The 23,377-nt window shown below is 37.0% G+C and overlaps 1 protein-coding gene and 1 long non-coding RNA gene across 4 annotated transcripts in view; one reads left to right on the top strand and one right to left on the bottom strand.

The window, feature by feature from the left end:
* LOC144365990 (uncharacterized) lies at window positions 1-3,021 on the bottom strand. Its single transcript, XR_013424762.1, has 2 exons — window positions 2,799-3,021; window positions 1-130 (listed from the first exon to the last, which is right to left on the bottom strand). It is a non-coding gene; the product is annotated as an uncharacterized LOC144365990 (long non-coding RNA).
* Window positions 2,517-23,377, top strand: part of Esr1 (estrogen receptor 1) — a 375,741-nt gene continuing 354,880 nt past the window's right edge. The window contains exons 1-2 of one of the 3 annotated variants that reach the window (XM_078018886.1): window positions 2,517-2,704; window positions 11,078-11,177. The gene's annotated coding sequence lies outside the window, so the exon portion shown is untranslated. Of the gene's footprint in view, window positions 2,705-11,077; window positions 11,190-23,377 lie in introns of all 3 variants that reach the window. The other 2 variants (XM_078018887.1, XM_078018884.1) reach the window with 2 other exon arrangements.

Raw genomic sequence — 23,377 nt, 5'->3', positions numbered from 1 at the left:
TAAACCTGATTTTTTTATTTTAGCCTGAATCAACCAGATCACAGCAAGATTTTGCTTGAATGACCCAGACAGATTGCATCAATTTTCTGCTTCACTTTACTTGTGGAAACCAGGCTGCTAGTGGCTACTTCTGGAATGGGAGAAGGTATCAAAAAAAAAAAAAAAAAAAAAAAAGAAAAGAAAAAAACATGAAGGTTGTAACCTGAATTTTTTTTTTTTTAGAATTTCATTGTTCAGTGTTCCTTAATAAACCACATGACTCTATAACATATACACAATATGTTTATGTTAGCCCACTTTGGTTTTTAGTAAAGATAGAGTGGATAGCATGATTTTGATGAAAATGATTCTTCATTTTAAAAGTGTATATGAAGGAATCAGGCATGATATTTCTCTTTGAATTATACTTATGAGATTTGACTTGTCCTGTGTTTGTTTCTATGATGCTGTATTATAGTGCTTCATTTAAATTGTTCTGTTTTTTTTTTTCATTACCAACTCCTCTTAATAGTGGTGAATTATACACTTTATCTCAAAGGAAGTTTTTTTTTTCTATAAGAAAGCACAGAGTAGTTTAAAACAATGTTAGTCTAAGCACACATTTTTATTTTTAGTGAACTCATTAGGATGATAAACATCAAAATGGTCAAAATAAACTTTCTATATCAAGCTGATTAAATTGTTTTTGATTTGCTGATGAAACTTCAGTGTCTCCTCAGGACACATAGAAACCTGAGTGTTCTCATAGTGTGAGATCCTGTGTTGGTTCAGATGCTACAGGGGAGTGTTGAAGGTGTGAGGTTTGAGCCCTCCTGCCTGCTGGTGTGGGATCTTAAGCTTAGTATCTCGTGGTCTCCACATCTGTGTTTTGGTAGAACCTATATCATTATGAAAGTGCTTAGAATTCCTGTATTTACATGCCCAGGAGACATTTGCTCTTATTTTGATTCTCTTCCACTCAAGAAAGCATATACTGAAATGTAAGTGAATATCAATAATACTCTTTTAAGGGTAAGTAATCTAATTTATATTTTATGTGACGTTTACACTATTTATTCATATTTTCTAAAAAAAGGAAATAATCTATAATCAGTTTAGAATCCGTTGAATGTCCTATTTTAAGAACTGTTGCTCTCTGTAATTTCTTTCTCTATATTGATGCGTACAACTGATTTTATCAGGAAACTAAATGCTGTTTGAAAAGCATAATTCATCCATTCTCGCTAAAAAATAATGAAAGGATTTAATTAAATTAGAAAAAAATATTTTGCTTTTAAAACATTTAAACTGCTCAAAACATTTAAAGTTTACTTTCCCCCAGAAATCATAAACAACAATAAACAGCTAACAAAGTTCCTGCACTGCTTAGTATACATGGTCATCCCTCATGTAAGTGAATCTTGTTAACATTTTATGTTTGTTAAACTAAATCAAGTACTTTGCCTCTTAACTAAAATGTTCCCTGCTCTCCATGTTTTGGAAAAGTTAGTCTCAGAGAAGTTTGCTCATTCAAATTATTTATGGACTAATTCACAAATATAGAGAAGATGGAAGACAGTGAAGATTATTTATTTAAAAAAATGTTTAAAGCATTGATTCTGAGAGTTTCCCTTTTCCTTTCTTCCCTAAGTTATTTCTGAGATGGCCCTCCTCCTGCGTGTGGCCTTTGGCTGGGAGACCAAGAGGTGCAAGTAGCCAGAGAGAGGCCCCTCCTCCTCCCTTCATTGCTCACTGCTCAACTTCCGGAAAACCAGCCTTACTCAGACTTTCAGAGTAGAAAAAGCTAATATGTATTTTAAAAAACCCTTTGGAGTACATGCTACATTAACCTACAGCAGATTTTTATAAGCTATTAAAATTTTAAAAAAATTAATATTATTTTAAAACTCATTTTCTACTTTAGAATGTTTGTCTCTGTGTTAAAAACAAACAAACAACAAACAAAAACCCTATGAACTTGTAAACTATTTCAGGAAAGTGCCAGGATCATAGGACAGAAGAAGGAGTTCAAAGTCAGAGGAGCTAAACCTGTGCAGGTTACAATGTCAGGAAGGTCATTAATCAGTGACACAAAAAAGCAGAGCAGAAAGAGAAAGTTAGTTACTAAGACGAGGATCACAGGTGTGTCCTCTGTCCTGCTTTTAGCTGTGGTTAATTTTGGATGAACAAAATTGTTCAAAATGTGCTGAATGAAAGCTTTATTTACTTCTTTCCCCCCCAATTCGTCTAGACCTCAAGTTTTATTATGAGTAAACAGAAAATGGGCTGGATTACATAAAGAGAGAGAGAGAGAGAGAGAGAGAGAGAGAGAGAGAGAGAGAGAGAGAGAGAGAGAGAGAGAGAGAGAAGAAGAAGAAAAGAAAAAAGTTTGGGTGGATCAACACATGACTTTCCCCATGTTAAACGTCTATCAAAACGGAAGTGCTGAGAAAGTTAGAATCAGGCCTGGATGGAAGGCCACCGCCGCCTTTATTATTTGAAGGAGAGTTTCCAATCCCAGTCAAATGGTGGTGCTAGTTCTTTATTCTTGAGTTTCTGCATTTCCTAATTTCATGGTCACAACAGCCTCACAACGGCTTCTAGCAAAACTGAAAATGCAGGCTCCCTGCTCAGCAGCTCTGTGACGGGCAGCAAAGGTTAAGGCCCCTTCTGCTGCCCTCTCTAGCACAAGAAGACAGTCTCTGAGTGACTTTCTTCTCCTCAAGTAGGTACTCCTTTTTCTTCTTCTCAATTGATTATTTTTTTCTTTTTGCTAGAATGCGCTACTGTGTTCAAGCAGGGTATAACTCAGAGCTTACCTCTCCTGTGAAACGATGGTCATTTTTCTCTCACTGCTCCAGGGGTATTTTGCAAAGTTCCTAGAAAGTCTTAGCATGATGTTAGCATGTTAATCTGAACTTGGTAGTGGAAATTCACTTTGGGAGTAAGATTCAGCTGAGTCACAGGGCAACCCGACTGCCTCTCCTCTGTACAGCACTGACAGGCTCCCTGCCTGCCCCAGATAACTGTATATTTATTGGATCCGGCTCTAGCCATGAGATACTGTATGGCTGAAATCTGTTGCAATTTTAGAAGTTCATGATTGAAATGATCTCGGACTAGCCTGAACACTAACTGTTTCTTAGTCTCTGTTTGGTGCTATAACTTATGTGAGTTTGAACTAAGCAATCGGAATAAGCCATTATTTGTTTCCTGAAGGCAAAGTTTTTTTTTGAAAAGCTGCTCGAGGTAGCAAGATGAGATTGAGACTCTGTGTCTTGTCTTGCCCCATAATTTTAGGCAAGTTCGTTTGAGTCCTATGGTTCCGGTTTTCTCTATCTGAACACTACTACTAATGACTTTTTGCAGCAGGGTGGTGTGCACATTAACTACAGCACCACATGTAGCCTGTTGCTCACATAATGACGTGGTGGTCACAAAAGATAGGACAGGATACTTTCATTTTGGTTAATGGAATGCTACACGTTTCAGGAAATGTTTTAAGTTGTAAGTTTTATTCTGGGTTATGAAGCTAACCAGTTTTTGTTTTCTTTGACATGTACATAGAAGCCAACACGATTAATAATTTTTTTTATAATTACTTAATAGAAGGGTTGGCTTTATCAGGGATTGTGATCATTGGTACTGATTCCTATTCAAAGTGCCAGATTTTTAATGACTATGGGTCATATCTAATAGGCTTACAGAGTACCTTCAAGTAGAAGGTTTTTGGGAAACTTATCTGGTTTCGATATGATACATATATGTTTATTTTTTACACATATAAAATATATTTGTTTATTAATGTTGAAAGTGAACTTAGGAGAGAGAACCAGGTAGAAATATTTGAACTAAATCACAGAATGCATGGAAAAAAAATTAAGTAGGATAGGAACTGAGATCTTGGATTCAGAGCCATTTCTAATTCTTTAAAATGCCTTCCCATTTATTAAAAGCAAATGTTTGCTCTGGTTTTATTAATGTTCTATGAAGTGTGCCTATAAGAACTTGGGATGCATGGACATAGTATTATTACTATACAGGTTGGATACAATACTGTACAAGTTGTTAGATTTTCAAGAAAATTAGAAACAAAAATAATGTAGGTATGAGAGAAAGAGCATGTAGAAAAAAAGCAAATTTCTGAATGTGAATATAAGGGTTATATTTACTAGTAGGATGTTTTTCTCAGGCTCTTGGAGATCTTCGTTTCGTTTCATAACTGGTGACAGTCAAGGAAAGGCATAAAGCTCTGTACTTAAACTTAAAATGAGAACAAAGTCAAACAACTACCTTTTATTTCAGTGAAGCCTGTGTCTCTCATTCAGTTTAGGATTCAGAGCTTGTGACTTCTACCTTTCCCCGAACACTCTAAAGCCACCTGCACTGTAACCACGACACCAGGCACCTGCTGAACATTCTTACCTGGTCGTCTGCAGGGCTTCTCTGAGTATTTTGTCTGTTTCCATTTAGCTCAGTTGGTCAGAACAAATGCTGGGACTGAGGCTCATTGGTTGAAGTTTTGTTTGATCTGAATGAAGAAAAGCTCCGCTCCATGGTTGTAGATAGCTCCAAGGAAAAAGAGGGATTAGCTCTGAGAAGACCATCACATTTCTGGTTAAAAAAAAAAAAAAAAAAGACTCACACCCACACTTCATCCATGATGGGTGAGTTATGGTCCTGCCCATCCACTTCTACCAGGGCTGGGTCTCTGTCATTAATCCCTAAGAATGAAACACCACCTGTGAAGTTTCTGCCAAGAGTCTAATAAGGTGCCATTTTAAAAGACACTTTACAGGTGGCTCTTGCTGAAGATGATAGTGATAAAGGTGCTTGTCTTTTGGGCAGCATCCCAGTAGGCTACCCCTGGGCCATTCCCCCTGGACTAGGACAGTGAAACCTCTCACAACTGTGAGTTTGTGGTTCTTTCCAAGGAGTATAAAAATTTTCTCTCTGAAAGTCTGTGACTGTTTTATTAGAGATTGAAGAGGCTTGCACTATTCATTGGCCCCTAAAAAACATTCTATGCAGATTGTTTTCAGCTCAGGTTTTCTATAACAGATAACTCTTTAGTGAAGTTTCAGATACAAATAAATATGATATGACTAATTCCAAGACTTAGTTATATGAATTTCTACCTGTGCAATTCAGGCAGATTATTTCACCTCTGAACTCAAGTTTTTCATCTGCAATGTAGGGGACTAAGAGTAGCCACCAGGTATAATTTAATGGAAAAAAATGAGATTAAACCACTTTTTATACTACTTGCAGTATTCAAGTGATAGAAACTCAACACAAGAAAGTAACTTTCATTCCAAGCCTAGCACAGTGCCTGGTGCTCAATAAATGTTGGTGAATAAATGACGTGAACTCCAGGTTAGTCCCATGACTGCTAGCAGTTGATATCCATCTGATCATAACCAGAGACTTACCCTGAAAAATAACGGGTGGTCAGTTCACCCTGCTGAGAAAGCCACCTACTAAAGAACTGGTGCTTTTGTATTAAGCACAAAGTGTTGAAACAGAAGGCCCAGAAACTGCCACTGTCCTTCTGGCTCTTATTCCCATTATTTCTGTCCTTTGGGACCACAGGATGGTCACATTCCTTTGTGATAAGAAAGGCAGTAAGGAATATCTTGCTGAGATATCAATGCTTTGTTATAAATTTCTTCATATTTATTTTCACGTTATAAGAAATATTTTGAGAGATGGGGTGGATGAAGTTCAGTGGTACAGCACAGCAAGCCTTACCCTTCTCCCCCCAAAAAGAAAGAAAAAGAACAAATATGTTGCTTTTTTTGGGCAAAATCTTAGCTCATGTATGCATAGCATGTTAAATTTCCAATTCAATGTGGTATCAGAGAACTGAAATAGACTCTCCCTCTCTGACCCCCATATATTTAGGGCCCATGATGGTTGCAATAATAGCAATTACATTAGCACTTACTGTTTGGGGAACTCTTATTAAGCATGATACGTTTTATAAGTATATCATGTTTCATCCTCACACCAACTCCAGGTCATAAACAGTAATATGACTCTCAATATACAAATGAGGAAACTAAGGCTTTGCAAGTTAGTGATTTGTCTTGTATTATAAAGCTTTGTAAATGGCAAACCTAGCTCTGGAAGATAAACTCATCTAATTCCAAAGTTCATATTCTCAGCTATTACTTGAAATAGTATTCATTTCTCAAGTCTCTATTCAATATGAACTTTGCCTTGGAGAAGCAGGCTGAGCTCAGAGAAGATATTATACCCTCTCTAAGGCTTACTATCTTCGTCTGTAAGATGGGAATAATGATGTTGGGATTTAACAGAAGTTTTGTGGCTACTGATGAGAATTCAATGTAATAATAACTGTAAAAGAACATTGTGAAAAGTTCACTTTATTCAAATACAAATTTGTTTCTGCCAGTAACACAAATTATGCTCAAATTATGACTGAGTTTGCATGTAACATTTTGTCACCAGGTAAGTGAGCATAGCCTGAGTGTGGTGCTGGGGACTGGGTAGGAGAGGCAGGTCATTTTGTGCATGTGAAGCACTGACAGTGAGTGCATCAGTGCAAGTGTGGGTTGGGAGAGTCCTGGCTCCCCAAGCGCGTGATGAAACATGTGTATGGGTGGGGGCAGGAGTGAGGTGGTTGTGGAGGAAGATGGCGACCTTCTCCCTGGTCGACCCTTGCAGACTTGGGGGATGCTCTCTAATTTATTTGGAGAAAACAAATGCCTAGGAGCTTCCCTAGGCTCGCTGTTGAAGACTCCTATTGGCTGTACACATAGAATGGTGTTGTCCCAAGCTTTCAGGAGCTTAATCTGGCTTTGGTCTCCTACTTGAAATTAAAGTTGTCATCAACATTTTTTTTTTGTGCTTTTCTGCTAAGAATGGGTGTAAGTGGGCACAATCTTCCACCTATCTTTCTTGTTGCCTTGGAGACAATGTCCAGGACCTTCGTGGTTACTGCCAATCATAAGGGGGAAGAGACAGACCACGACAAGATGACCATTCCAGGGAGCTTGTGAAGTTAAGCAACTGATGTCATGATTCCAGCTCTTCACTGGCAAAGTAGAGTGCCACTGGATTTTTGATGTTTCTTTTTCTGTGAGTCTCATTAAACTGCCATCTTCTCAAATGAAGAGCAGCTGAGCTCCTAATACGCAGTTCCTTCCCCAGGTTGGTTCAAAACCCACCAAGGTTCTTCTGAAAATGGGTGATCTGCATTTCTTTTTCCTTCTTCTGGTGGTTCTGGGGATAGAACCCAGGGCTCCTTGCATGGTAGGCAAGCACACTACCACTGAGCTATCTCCCCAGCCCAGTGATCGAAATTCTTTTTTCTTTTCAAATTCAGTTTAGATTCTATTTATTTATTTGCTTAATTCTTTTTAGTTATAGGTTATAATAGAGTCCATTTTGATATAAGTATATACGCATGGAATATACCATGTTCTAATTAGGACCCCGGTTTCGTGGATATACACGATGTTGAGATTCACTGTGGTGTATTCATATATGTACATAGGAAAGTTATGTCAGATTCATTCTACTGTCTTTCCATACTCCCTTCTCTTTATTTCCCTTTGTCCAATCCAGTGAATTTTTATGCCCCCCCCCTTATTGTGGGTTAGCTTCCACATATCAGAGAAAACATTCGACCTTTGGCTTTTCAGGGTAGGCTTATTTCACTTAGCATGATAGACTTCAGATCCATCCATTTACTGGAAAATATCGTAGAGTCATTCTTATTTATGGCAGATTAATACTCCATTGTGTGTATATACCACAGTTTTTTTTTGTCCATTCATCTATTGAAGGGTACCTAGTTTGGCTCCATAGCTTAGTAATTGTGAATTGTGCTGCTATAAACATACATGTGGCTGTGTCACTTTAGGATGCTGATTTTTAAGTTCTTTGAATATACACTGAGGAGTGGGATAGCTGGATCAAATGGTGGTTCCATTCCAAGTTTCTCAGAAATCTCTGTACTGCTTTCCAGAGTGGTTGCACTAATTTGCAGTCCTACCAACAATGTATGAGTATACTCTTTCCCCCACATTCTCACCAACATTTATAGTTGTTTGTATTCTTGATAATTTCCATTCTGAATGGAGTGAGATGAAATCTTAGAGTGGTTTTGATTTGCATTTCTCTAATTGATAGAGATGTTGATCATTTTTTCATATTTTTGTTGATGGCTCATATTTCTTCTTTAGAGAAGACTCTACTTAGTTCTTTTTGCCCATTTATTGGTTGGATTATTTGATTTTTTTGGTGATTGAATTTTTTGTTGAAGAGGCTGTCTTTTCTTCAATGTAAGTTTTGGTGACTTTGTGTAGTATGAGGTAACTATCTCAACTATCTCTGTGGGTTTGTCTCTGTGTCTTCTACTCTGTTCCATTGGAGTTTTCGCCTGTTTTGGTGCCAATACCATGCTTTTTTTTGTTGTTGTTATTATAGGTTTATAGTATATTTGAAGTCTGGATGCTTTCTGTTTTGCTTTTCTCACTAAGGATTGATTTGATTCTTCTGGGTCTCTTATTTTTCCACATGGATTTCAAAACTTTTTTTTTCTATTTCTATGAAGAACATCATTGGAATTTTAATGGGAATTGCATTAAATCTGTATACAGCTTTTGGTAGTATGGACATTTCGACAATATTAATTCTGCCCACCTGAGAACATGGGAGAAGTGATCTGCATTTCTGAGACCCATCTTCCTTCTGCTATTCTTAGAAATGGTCTCACTGGGATATTTCCTTTCAGGAGACACCAGGAAATCCAATAGCAATTTTGAATTTATCTGACAGATAGTAAATCAGGAATTATTTTCTAAAAACCATGCAAAAAAGGGCCTAATAAAGATGATAGCATCATATTTAATAATTCATTTTAATATCTTTTTATTTATTTAGTTTTTGGTTCTGGGTATTAAATCCAGGGTTGCTTAACTATTGAGCTACATCCTTAGCCTTTTAGAAATTTTATTTAAAAATATTGACACAGGATCTATATATGTTGCTTAAGGCCTTGCTAAGATGTCATTTTAATATCTTTTACTTTAAAGCTATGGGATAAAAATACACAGACATGTACACACACACACACACACACACACACACACACACTTTCAATAAGGAATTTTAGAAGTCCTACTTGAATTGAGTTTTACTACAGAATATTTAAGGATTAAGGTTATCCAGAGCCAAATATAATTTAATTCAATCCACATTGTTAATTTCTTTCCCTAATTTTGCCTAGGAAATGAGTAGTTACTACAGGGTCCCATTGTGGCTCATTAAACTTTGTCCTAGAGACCCTGCTTCTAACAGAACTAAAGTGTCTTGGGTAAAGTGCTGGTGATTGCACATTGGTGCCCAGGAAGAGCCTGCTACACACTGGTGTCAGGGGCATGATTGTGTTTGATTGAGCGTGACATTTCTTTGATCCCTAGACATTCTCTACTAGGTAGGGTCAGCTGGGCACTGGGTACAATGTATGACTATTAGCTGACAGTTGTAATATATCCTTTCTATCATAACGTCAGGTGACAGTAGAGGAGAATGTGATAAGTGCTTTGAGAGTGATGAGCTCTGTGGGGGAGTGTGAAGAGAAGGGAGGAAGTTATTTCTAGTTGGCAAAGGGTGGTTAGGGGTGATTTCAGGCAGGAAGTGACATATGACCCTGACCTTGAACTATGGGCAATGTTTCCATAGGAAGATGTAAGGAAAGGACAGAAAATAAGCAAAACAAAGGCTTTGGGGAATCATTAGCAGTTTGACAGAAATATAGTTAGGACACGTGCAGGGAGGCAGCAGGAGATAATCTAGGAATGGAGAGTTCAATGTCATTTTGAGGAACTTGGACTTCATAATGTAAGCATTAAAGATTTTGGTATAGGCTTATAGTGAAATAATGCCTCAATCTTAGGAAAACACTGTAGAGATGGAAGTGTTCAGGTAATGAGTGAGAACATCAATTTGGAGGTGATTTGAATAGTTCAAGAGAGGTGAACTATCAATTTAAGTGGAACAACCTAAATTGAACAATTTAATGAATCTTTTAGGACTTGTTTTTTGAATCAGGACTGTTTATGGTTGTAAAGAAGATTTTGTTCCAAAAATGACGAGCGGAGAAAGAAGTGAGAGTCAAAAGGTCTTACTTTGCCACTGAGGTGCTTAGCAAACAGTCGCAGGCTCTGAGCTGTGTCTCTGTAACTGTAAAATGGGTCTGACAACTGTTGGGCACCCATCAAAGCACTAGTGGTACCCTGGAGACCAAGTAATGGACCTTTGTGAAGTGCCACACTTCATATGTGTGAAATACTAGTTACTTAGAATATTTTTAAAGGACAATTATTTTATTTGGACAAAAAATAGATTCATAAGGAAATAGTTCATATCTCTATAGTAGTTGTACTACTACTACTACTAGTACTACTAGTACTACTACTATCAGTCTCTCTAAGATTACTCTCTTAATCTTATTGTGATTAATAGGATCATCCCAATTTTTGCATATACTTATTAAATAGATACTCTTCATTGGGCACTGAGACTTTTGACTTTTGAGGCCTCATTTTTCTCACGAAATGGACACAGGGGTTGGACTCGGGAAACTGCATGGTCTCTGTGATTTCACCATTTAGTAATTCTGTGGTTCTGGTGTTCAGTTACCTCCAGTTAGAACAGTGAGTTGAGATACCATCATCAACACAATCAAACTGATAGGCATCTGTCTGGGAGTACGAGACAGACGTGCCACTGTCCCAAAGACTCAGGGTTCTAGTTGGAAAGGAAGACTGATTTGTCTTTCCTCTGCCAAAATGCTTTGCATTATGGGAATGGGGAGCTGAGTCCAGGCATTGTGGGTAGAAGAAAGGGGGAAGGTTGGGTTTGCTGTCTTCCTTTTTTCTCTTATATAAAAGGAAGGGGAAATAATTATGAAAAGAAAAATGGCAAAGAACAGTCTGGGGTGGGGGTTGATAGAAAAGGCCAAGTGCACTCAATAATCTAATTTCAGTTATAATAAATCTCCAGGGCTGATGCTTCACTCCTGAGTGTGCTCAGTGGCTAACACTTGGCTTTTGTATTTGGGCAGAGATGAACAAAGAGAAGGTGATACTGCACCACTCAGCAGGAAGAACATTACTCATACTGGTTGGATGGTCTTTTCCTCTAGATCACCCAGCCTGCACAAAGTAAGCACACAGGTACTTTAAATCTAGTTTGGAACAAAAAAAGATTCATAGAAAAATGTTTTCTAGGAAATGAAAAGTCAAAAAATAAAGGTCTGTTTACGGTGGCATTCATGTTGCATAAGCTGTATTAAAGTAGATGAGTATTAATCATTTACAGCAGTTCACAAATTATTCACATTTGGACTATGCAGGGACCTCATTTCACTTCTTTCTCACCATCTGGATTCTGTCCATTTCACTCCTCCCTCAGCACTTGGAATAGAAATGAAATTTCAATGTGCCAAATTTCTACTTATTAGAAGCTATAGTAATATGTTCAGTAGGGAAAGGGATTTATTCTGTTATGTAGAAGGAGGGTTTGGGATGATATAAGGCTTTGGTTTGTTGTTGATATTGCTAGAATCCACTACCATCAATGTTTGAGAATTGGGCGCACTAGAGAAATTTATAGATGTACAAAAGTGTAACAAACATGGGGTGCACTTGACTTCTTTATCCAGCTCTTTAGTTCTAAATTTATTGTTAGTTTTATTTATCAAACCAATTCTCAGAGGAGTGGTATTTGCTGTGGCCACAAGGAAACATCTGTGAGCTTAAACCTCAGAGGCAAAAAGCCAGTTAGAACATTTGGCATAATGAAGCTCAGATTGCAGAAGAGAAAAATTAATCAAGGAAACCCTCAAAACTATTGAGACTACACTAAAGAAAAGTGTCTTATCACTGATACACTGAAGCACCAAGTTCACATTAATTAAGAAATGTCAGAATCCATCATGAATCAAGGAGGAGTGTCATACTCTGGTAAATTTGGAAGTTGATGTTAATCTGACTGCCAGGATTTATGGTAGATTATATAATGGAATCCTGAGTTCTAAGAGATCAAAGGAAAACTCTGGCTCTTCCTTCATCCATTCTCTTAGGTCAAGCCTACCCAGCCAAAAGCCAAATGGAGAGTTGAGCAATTATCTGAAGTGGGCAGTAGAGACGGCCAAACCAGATAATGCATGATCAGAAAGTCATTGCAGAGGGAAAATGTGGACTGAAAATAGGGTAGGAGTGCGTGTGGAATGTCAAGCAATTTGGTCAGTATCCACAGTCCAAATTTACTGAATAACAGCCAATGCCTTCTTCATATCGTTGTTTAGAATGAGACTGAAGGACAAGGGGAAAAACAAAGTCACTACTGAGGCTGTTGCAAGTTTGTGCAGATTTTTCTCCATATCTGTGTTATTATCTGTGACATGTCTAATCCTGAGTATTTCCAGGGATCGGATTTCACTGTTCTAGACTAGTAGGTTGAAGTGGTGGAGGAAGCTGACTTATGTTCTTTTACAGTTTCGTCGAATATTGTATTTAATTAGTCTTTTTACCCTCCACAGTGCATGCTGGTGAATTTTCCATTGAAATCTTTGATGCTCTCTTGCCTTTCTCATTTCCTCATATGGCCATTTTTATATATTCTTAATTTTAATAGAACCTGAGAAGGAAGCATACAAGTCTGCTAGAAGTGGATTGCATTGCTTTTGGTTAAAAAAAAAAAAAAAAAGGAAGAAAGAAAAAAAAAAACCTACCAAAGTCTCAGAATCAGTGTGGTATTTTTAAAATTTGATGTAAAAACCATAAGCTACTCACTTTGAACAGATGTTTCCCAGCTCTAAATTATCACTATCCATCATCATCCCTGTGTCTGTCAGTGTGAACTTGCTAATTGTAAAAACTCTTTTATTCAATGTCACATTTGTTATTTTTTTAATTGAGAAAAAGTTCATAAATTAAGTTCACTGTTGCTTAGAATTAGGAAAAGACACAGGCACACTCATATTTCAGATGGAAAAACAAAGTTAAGAAATTAAACAAGTTTTTTTTTCTCACATTATCATGTTTTGTACATGTGAAGTCATGATACAGCATTTTAGAAACAAATAAACAAACCAAAATAAAACCTATGACGTACTTTTCAATAGCTTAAGTTGAAGTTTAAGACCCATAGTAAAAAGTGCACTGTGGCATTTTTGGAGCACTGCAAGGAATTCTATTGAAATACCTTGTAATAAAGTAAAAATTCAAAAATAGTATAAATAAGGATTAAGAAAGTCATATAAGTGATGAGATAAAATTGTGTAGGAAATGACATTGCTAATTCCTCACCTGCTGATTCTCTGGTCAAACCACACAGCCATCACAGGTGACTGTCCTGGACACATGCTTTGAGATGCTGTGGACTGGGAGGTTTTGTTCTAATGACAATATGAGTGTACAGAAATAAAATTCATTCCCTGAAACTGAATTGAGATAGTAGGCTATGGCCTATGTATAAATGAATCAAAACGACCAATTACATCATTGGTAAATAGCTCATGCCTCACTTAGTTTTGTAGAAACTATGGTCGAGGACCTTGATCTATGCAGACAAGGGAGACATTGATTCTTCAGTGCCATGGATAAGGGAGACTACTTTTATTTTTAATCACCTTGCTTTATTTAAGTGGAGGATAAAATCAGAATTCATAAAGGAAATCCTTGGAAATCACCCATATTATGAAACTGTCCCACTCTGTTATAAAACAGAAGGAAGAAGAAAACCAAGAAGATGTAAGCACAAAAATCTCTTTATACTCTTCAGGACTGCAGTACCAAATCTCAGCACAGCTCTTTACCAAGAAGGATGTAGATACAAATCTCAATGGAACCACCATCAAAATAGGAGATCATATTAGTCTCCGTTTTTGTCTTTCAGCTTCTTCCATGGATATATAAAATATAATTGGACCCTTAGTTTGGGGAATGACTTTTCATTTAATTTCTTTGATTATTGAGCAACTATTGTCAGGGGCTTAGCATATACTTGCTCTCTGCGGAGCACTGCAGTGTGTTTCTTGAGTTGAAGTGAAGGATACAATCTATGAACTACCACCATTTAAAAAATCACCCACAAGTACTGTGTAGTTGAAATTTCTTTACTTGTTATCAGGGAGGTTGACCAACTTATCTACAATGTTCAATATTTCATTCTATATATAGAAAACACTACTTAAAAAAATCTTTTAAGTATCATTTTTTTCTCTAATAGCTTTATCATAGCTGTTAGCAAGTAAAACATTTCCTTATTGGAATTTCACAACTTCCTTTTTGTCTTGCCAGTTGTATGATGTTAATTAGATGCAAGATGTGAGTTTGCATTTAACCCTAAAATCAGAGAACGTCTTCAGAATGTAGGCTTTATATAATCAGTTTCTACCTAAAACCAGAGACATGGCTCTTACATTCTTACTAGTTAGGAATCTTCCTGTGGAATTTAATTATTCAAAAGTGATAAGTGGCAGTTTCTAAGGGAAAAAAATTGTTCAGGTGGACAAGCAGACTTTTTTTTTTTTGTATTGTGATTACCAAATAATCAGATCATTTAAATTTAAAATTTAAAGAGAAAATAACTTACTGACCTCCAAGTCCTTTCTCATTTCCTCCATAAAACATTTTAGAACTAGTTCAGAACCTCTTGGAAAGCCATGCCTATATTCTAATGAAAGGTGTCACCATTGTGTAAAGCCAGCTTGAGAAGCTGTGTATTTATTTTGCAGTACATGAATTCAGTAGCAGGCATGTGATATAAAATATTAAAATCCCTTCTTATTTGTAAATTCCATGCAATCCTTCAAAATGATTAAAAGCCCAAGAAGTCTGAGTCAACTTAATAATATGCAAGGTTTGTTTTTATGTAAAATGCCCACATTGCAAGGGAGGTGTGGTGTGTGGACCTAGCTCTGTCTGCCAATCAGCTAAAGAGGCCAGCATTTAACCTGACCTCTCTAGGGTCCAGACTGGCATATTTTACTCAGAGAGATGACCTAATTGTAGAACTAGCAGTTTTGGTGAAGTATTTCAGGAAAGTTTTTGATTAGACCTTGTATAAGAAATGAAGGGTTACTAGGCAAAGACTTTCTTTGGTGACTAATCAAATGTTAAATAATATTACCAATTCCAGGCCTAGTCACTGTCCTCAAAAGTGCTGTGGAACTGGTTAGGCCAGTCTTCCCAAGAGGCTGGAGATGATCAACTGTCCCCAGGCACGCAAAGCCCTCCGAACCTTGTCTACAAGAACAAGGCTGACTGCAGGCTATGTAGAAGCTCCCACCCCCCAAAACTGCTCTGGCTTATGAATCTAAGAGAGTTATGGTTCTAATACCTCTACTAAGAGTCTGAGCAACTGCAAATCAACCCTCATGTGAATCACAGCAGAGCCCGGGGCATGGCTGCTGTAGCTTCTCACTTCCAAGAAGACAGCGAATGCCCGGAGCTATTTGCCAACCCAGTGCAGACAGTTTGATTTTGGACAGCAAGGGGAAAGACAATGGAAAAAAAAAAAAAAAAGAACAGGATTTTAACAAACAAATGAATCCTCTATCTGGCTGGGGGTTAAGACACCAGGAGAACCAGTGCAAATCTTGGGAATTTGGATCCCACATCATTTTCAATCTATTGTCCTGTGTCCTCTCTCCCTTTCTGTGTTGCCACTGGCTCCACGGGTCTCTTGCATTTTTCTTTCTACTTTGAGGTCCCAGTTCTGAAGCTGGTTATTCTACAAAGGTCTAAGGTTGCTATTGTTGTGACTTTGAGAGAGGTTTGAGACAAAACCATCAGTCTTCTAGCCGGCATGGAGCTCAGGGCTCATGGTGTTCCTCCCCCAGGAACTGCGACACCTAGGTGGCACGCCAGGATCAATCTTTCCCAGTCGGGTTGCTCTTCCATTTACAAACCACCCAGAACAGAAGTGTTTCTCCCATTCTCAAACGTACTTGGCTCTATTAACATGAAATTCTGGTCTTCAGTACAGAGAACCTGAAGGCTAAAAAAGGAGATACATAAAGCGCTCGGTTATGGGGCGCCTGCATGTGGGTTTCCCCGCGAGCACTCTTAAAAGTCCTGTGTCTTTCATGGTCTAGTTTTTTCATTCCTGGGGTCAGTGAGTCCAGTCAAGTGGTTAATATAATGACAGTAATAACAGTGATACATTGTTTTCCGGTGCTTGGTGCTTTATAGAGATAGCTCATTTGGTCCTTTTAATATCTCTAGGAGTAGGTGTCTGTCCACCCACTTTCCCAGGCAAGCAAAGGAAAGCCAAATCACGTAATTTCCTGAAGACCACCTCACTATATGTGGTACAACAAGACTGGGATAGAGGATCTTGGCCACTGTAAGCATGGGTTTCCAGGTTACGAAGGCAAGCAGAAGACATTGATCCTGGAGGATATACAGAAAGTGTAATGAAAAGGAAAAGTCTTCTCCCAGTAGGATCCCATCATCCGTTTGAAATGAGAGCTCAGATTTCTTTGTGAATAGGTATTTGTGTCCCCACTGAATAGATGGACAGATGCCTATGATTTCTTATTTTTATAAGTTTGGAACTCATCTATTCAAGTCAAGAACTCTGTGTGTTTACAGACCAGGCCATGGACAATGGATTTTAAATTTTTTATCATTTGTAGTACATTGTTCTGCCTATAAATAATACCTAATGAAGCCAACTGATAATATATATCTGGACCAACTTGACTTATTAAAAAGACAACATGCAAGATTAGCTAACCAGTCATTAAGCTCAATCCTCATTCTAACTTCAGTTAGTGAAAATGTGTCACTGGATTTTGTCCCAAAATAGACAGTGGAAGAGGTCTCTTCTTGACCAGATCATTTTTTTTTTTGCTTCCTAATTATATTTGATATAGATTAATGGTAAATATGATTTGGGGGATTCAGGAAATATGAACTAAAGATGAAAAGAGATGGCTCAAATGTGCACAGGATGGCCTAGGGGAGGGGGATCCACAACCCTGGTGAATCACACCTGAATAATCTAGGACTGACTGCAACGTAACAATGCGCTCAACGATTATGTCACTTCATCCTCTATTTGGAGCAACTTCATTATCTATTTGGGGCACATTACTTCTCTGCTGTATTCTCATTGATATCTATTTACTGGTGATTTCTTCTAGTTTTGACTCTATCTCATTGCTTTAATCTGTCTCTAAATAAATTACAAGGCAATAAATATAATATTATATAATTACAAGGCAATAAATATAATATATATAGTAAATATATATACATATATACATTGTAAGTATATATATACAAGAATTGTAATATATATATATATATTGTGTGTGTATATATATATATGTGTGTATATATATATATATACATATATATATATATATATATATATATACTTTTTACAATTCTTGTCTTTATGTCCGCTATCTAGTCAGAAGTTATATGTATACAACAAGTAGAAATCTTAGTTATCTGGAATTCCATGATTCCAGAAAAATGTGGACATCTGAAGCTGGAATCAGTTATGAACACACATGTCCATATCCATGTCTACATTTTCTTCCCATGGCAACATTTAGCTACTGTTTTGACACATACTTAAATAATAATATGATATTATCTGTTGAAGTATAGATGACATTTTGTTACTATTGAGCATCCAAAAGTTCTACAGAGCAATTTTGGGATTTTTGCTCAGCTCAAACATACAGAACACATTTCTTCAAACTACATTTACAACAAGAGAAACCAGCTAATGTGCTTCAAAGAAATTCACCATGTTTCTGTTGATCTTTCTTCAATCCTGGAGTACCGCAGGAAAATGATATATCAGGGAATCCTTGTTCTCATCACCCAGGAAGCAAGGGCCCTTCCCAGGAATGGGAGGAAGGAGAGGGAGGGCAGGACCACGCTTCACAGGTTACTGTGTACCTTGTTGGCTGACTGGTCCTTTGAGGGTAGATTTCCTGGGATAAGAACAAAGCTTATTGGTTGTCCTTGCTCTGCACAAGAGCACACCAGGTCCCTAGTACTGTCTTGTTTGCTTTCCCACACTGGCTCTGCCTCATGTTTCAGCTGAAATTCTTTCCATGCAGGAGGAGAAATGAGAGAAAAATGGGAGGAAGTGTCTCTAGTTTTGAGCCCTCTGTCCAATCTACAGGCATCTGTTTTAAGTAGAGGGCTGGAGAAGTGAATAGTGAATGCTGTTCAGCAGAGTTAACATGAGAAGCACGTTTGGAATCGTGGAAGTTCTTCTCTGTAGCCTCCGCAGAGGGACTTGGAAACGTGAGGGTTCACAGGGTCCCAGGCTGTAAGGTTATCTGAGACAGGCCTATTGTGGTCATCAAGGGCCTTCTCTGCTTCCACTCTTAACCAACCATGTGGATGTGTGAGACTTGTATTTAGGTGATTGAGTCTCATGCTGAAGGAGCACTGGAGGAAGGTTGTGCCTCCTAACAGAATTGACTGTTGTCCTTCATTTTAAAAGGAAATCATGACCTTTCTTATGCTTCCATTTAAAAGTGGTATTGTGTTTTTTTTTTTTTCATATTGTAGACTGCCTGTTTATTTTAGCAAGTTTAGACAAGAGTAAACATGTAGGTAGAAATAACCTATATTCTCATAGGCCACAGAAATTTGTTAATAATATTTTGCTAATAATATTTTAGCACCTTTTCATTTAATCTTTTTGAGCAAATATATGTATATTGAATAACATGAAAAGATTTCATAGTATAATGTTAATAAAATTCAGGATGAAACAATTTCCTTTTATAATACACATATATAATACACACATACATATTATAGATGTATAACATGTATGTATGCACACATACAGGTATGCATTTTGCAGATTGAGGTTATGTTTACCTTAATATTAGAATTTATTTAAATACTTAGACATTTTAAGGAGCATTGTTGTCTACATTTTTAATCCCTTAATATAAATTCCTAAATGTGAAAATAGAATGTTAAAGGGGAAAGCTGTTTTTAAGGGTTTAAAGGAATATTTTCAGATCTCTTTTTCTTTCTCTTTAAAAATTACTGCATTGCAGAAACTCTCTCTCAAAATTCCAAGTAAAAATCATCTATAATTCCATCTAGAAATCAAGTCACTATTTTGTCTGTCACCTTGTCTACGAATTTACTCTATTCCTGGATCTTTCCAATAATAGATAGGATTTGTTTTCTGCATTTTCTTTGGTTACTGTGCCTTGCATGTGTTCTATTATAGCACAGTCTCTTTTTGGTCTGCCCTCCTTCTTTCGTTTCTCTTTGCTTCATTCATCCTACTTCTGAGAAACCAGCACATACAGCTTGATGTGCATCCACTAGTCTTATCTCACACAACACTATACAAATGTGCACACTGATATTCAGAAGAATAGTCTCCATTTGTCTTCACGTGTGGCATCAGGCTGCATATACAGAGTGTGTGTGAGTGTGTGCACGGGTGCACATGTGCATATTGCTCTGTACCTTGGTTTTCTCTTTGCGATGCATTTTGGAAGTCCTAAGAACTGTACTCGTATCTTGTTCTTTTCAATAGTTACATGAGGTAGGAATTTGCTAAAATTTATTCAAGCAATCGTCTTTCATTAGCTATTCTGTCATGAAAAGTTCTCAACACATAAAAAGTGCTGTCACTACAAATATTCTTAGACACATATTCTTAACTATTGGTGGTTTTATTTTTATGGTGTAATTCCCAGAAGTGGGACTGCTGGTTCAAAGGGTATGTGTATTTTTAAATTTTAATGGTTTTTTCCACATTATTTTCTAAAAATATAACAAATCATAGTCCCACTAGGAATGTTTGAGAGTATTGTTTTCCTCACTTTTCCACTAGCATTCATATTTCTTCACTTTATAATTTTTGCTAGTCTAATGAGTAAATTGATAACCCTCCCCACCTTTTTTATTTTTGTAGTACTGGGGATTGAACCTGGGGCCTTGCACATGCTGGGAAAGCCCTCTACCACTGAGCCTCATTCCCAGTCCTAATTTCCACTTTTTGGATATCTAACGACATTGAATATCTTTAATCATTATTGTTAGTCTTTTTGACCTATATAGTTGCATTTATTTATTTATAAATGTTCTTATATTTATATTATAGATTTAAAAATTGCCAGATAAACTTGAATCTCTTTATTATGAGCAACATGATATTTTGAAATACACACACACACACACACACATTCACACACACACAGTGGAATGGTGAAATGTAGCTAATTAATATATGCATTATCTCACAAAGTTATTCCTGTAGTGAGAACACTTAAAATATACACTCCTACCACTTTTTTGAGAATTCATTATGTAGTTACTAGCTATAGTAATTTTGTTGTCTAATAGAGCTCTTGAACTTGTTCCACCTATTCAATGAAATTTGGTAACTTTTAATCAACATCCACCCAACTATCCTAAGCCCTGATTACCACCATTCTACTCTATTTCTATGAGAAGAACTAAAACATTCCACATGAGAGAGATCACGCAGGATTTGTCTTTCTGTGCCTGGCTTATTTCACTTAGCATAATGTCCTCCAGGTTCATCCATGTATGATAGGGGTTTCTTCCTTTTTAGGGTGAACAGTCTTCTATTATGCAGGATCTCTATCCATTCATTCATCCATCAGTGGACACTTAGGTTGATCTTAGCTATTGCAAATAATGCTGCAGTAGATGTTGGGGTACGAATAAACCCTTTGACATATTGATTTTAGTTTTTTTTTCTATGTAGACATAGTAGTGGGATTGCTGCATCAAATGGTAATTCTTTTTTAATTTTCAAGGGAACTCATATACTGTTTTTCATAATAGCTATACTAATTTACATTCCTACAAATAGTGTACTACTTTGTTACTATTTTCCCCCCTTTGGATAATAGTCATTTTAACAGTTGTGATCAAATGCCTTCTTGTGGTTACAATTTTCATTTTTCTAGTGATTAGTGATGTTCAACACATTTTCCTATAGATTTTTTTTGTTATCATCAGTTGCTATATCTTTCCCCATCAAAAATTTCTCCTTTGATTTTATTTTTGTAGTTTGTCTGTCACAAAATTTACAAAGTAATTTTATGAAATTCAGTGTGCTTCTCTTCCTCTACAGATTCTGGATCTCCTTACTTTAAAATATCTTCTTACCTCCTCTTTTCCTTACAATTTCTTCTAAAAATTCTATTTATCTTTTTCCATTTTTAACATTAGCAATTTTTACGCCTGAAATTGTTTGTGTGTCTAAAAGTGTGAGGCTCAATTGTATTTTTTAAAATTTGAATAGTCTATCATTTAAGCATCACATATGAAATAAACTTTTTTCAATAAATCAAATTTTACTAGTATCTCTTTAAAAATTCTTTTCTCTAGTCCACTGGTATATTTTTATATTGCTTTGATCACAATAGATATATAATATATTTTAACATCTGTAAACTTTTATGCCCTCACTCGTGATTATCCATAACTTTTGGTGTCATTTTCAATGATTATTCTTCTATATGAATTGAATTTTTTTATGCAACTTTATTTAAAAAGACCATAAATAGAACCAAAGTAGTTTTGTTTGTTGCTGCAGTTAACAGCAACAATTTTCAGTAGTTGACTGCTTTGTGATATTATCTTCTTATCCAAGAACATAGTATACCTTTTCATACACTGAGTTCCTTCGTGGGATTCTCTTTATATTGTTCTTGTATCTTCCTAGTTGTGCTTCCTGTTAGAGTAAAAATAATCCTGTAAGAGAAAAAACTAGAAAGAAATACATCAAATTATTAACATTAGCTGATCCTGGTGGTGGGCGTTACAAAACTTTTGCTTCTTCTTCCACTTTTCTGTATTGATGATGCATTCTTTTTATAGTGTAAGAAATTAGTAATGCCTATTTTTCAGATGTATAAGAACTGTAATTTCACCTGGCATTCTTTTGACATCTCATTGGGGTGGATCTCAAGGAGGACAGGTCCTGGGGAGTGGGGAGAAACTCTTTGGTGTTGTGTGTACAAGTTGAGACATTTTCCTTATTAGTCCTCACCTTAACTGTAGCTGACAGCTGGCATCTAGTAGCACTCAGTGAACATCTGATGAATAAGTGAATGAATGTCATAAAGTATTGTAAGAAAATGTTGTAACACTGTGAATTTGGAAAAGAAACCCAGTGTATTGTTTTCATAATATAAAATGGGAAAATAAAATTCAATAAAAGTGTCTTTGGTGAGAATCTACAAAAGATACATCTCTTCTATGAATCAGTAATAAGAAATTGTCCCAAGGAAGCCAGTTCTCTTCAGAGAGTTCTGTCTGGAAGATGGAGCTTGAGATTTATCTATGGAAAGGGATGAAAAACACTGGATTAAGTTACAATCGGTTGTCATTGTATCATCCTAAACTTCAGCACTTAGCACAGAGACTAACTCCGACTAAACTCGCAAACAGTGTTGGCAAATTAAGTAGACAGTGTTGAATTATGTCTGATGACCAAAGAATTGAGCTTTTCATTTTGCAAACATGTATAAGATCTGCCTTTCTATCTATTACTGAAATATTGTATTAATGGGAAAAATCATACAAGGACTGGGAGGAAAACATCACATCTGTCTTTTGCCAATGGGCTGGATGCAGAGGTGATGGAGTGGATTTACTAGGCATATGACTGGAAATAGGTTATGGTGCCCCAGCAAGTCCTTATTGCTTGCTGACAATTAGTAGTGTCTTGTTTAAATCATGCAGTTTTATTGGGCCTTAAAACTATCTTTTGGTTAGTTTCAGTTTCAGCAAGAGAAAAAGGAGCGCAGGGGAACATGGAAGGCTGTCACTGTCCAGAGATCTAAGCTTTATTCTGCCTTTTTTTTTAAAGATAAGTGAACCTCATCACTTCTTCCTCCTCTTCATCTCCTCTAGTCATTTTCTTCCCTCCTTCTCTCTTGTCTTAGCTCTTCTTTTCTTCCTCTGAATCTTCAGGGTTTGGAAAAAGAGCCCGAATCAGTAATGGGGGGGGGGGGAAGAAGAAGAACGTCCCTGCCACCCCCAGGCTTGCTGGTGCCTCATCCCTTCCTGGAGCTCAGCCTTCACCTCCAGTGCTGGATTCAACCCAGCTGGCAGTCTGCATTCATTCATACCCAGGACGCTGAGCTCCTACTCTATGGAGGTCGTGTTCTGGATGCTCTGCACAGACGCAATCTTGTCCCTCTGGAGCTTACATCTTATGGTGGAGGCAGATAGGTGATACTGAGATAATGTATAAGGCAAAGGTCTTAAAAGATGGTCACTGCTGCAGGAAAGAACAGAAAAGTAGACCAAGGTGAGGTGGATTGCCTATCCCAGTGGGAGGGTGCAGCCAGATGGTCACGATCAAC

This window comes from Ictidomys tridecemlineatus, chromosome 8 (genome assembly GCF_052094955.1).
Source record: "Ictidomys tridecemlineatus isolate mIctTri1 chromosome 8, mIctTri1.hap1, whole genome shotgun sequence".
Lineage (NCBI taxonomy): Eukaryota > Metazoa > Chordata > Mammalia > Rodentia > Sciuridae > Ictidomys > Ictidomys tridecemlineatus.
This window is presented reverse-complemented; position numbering and strand designations above follow the sequence as displayed.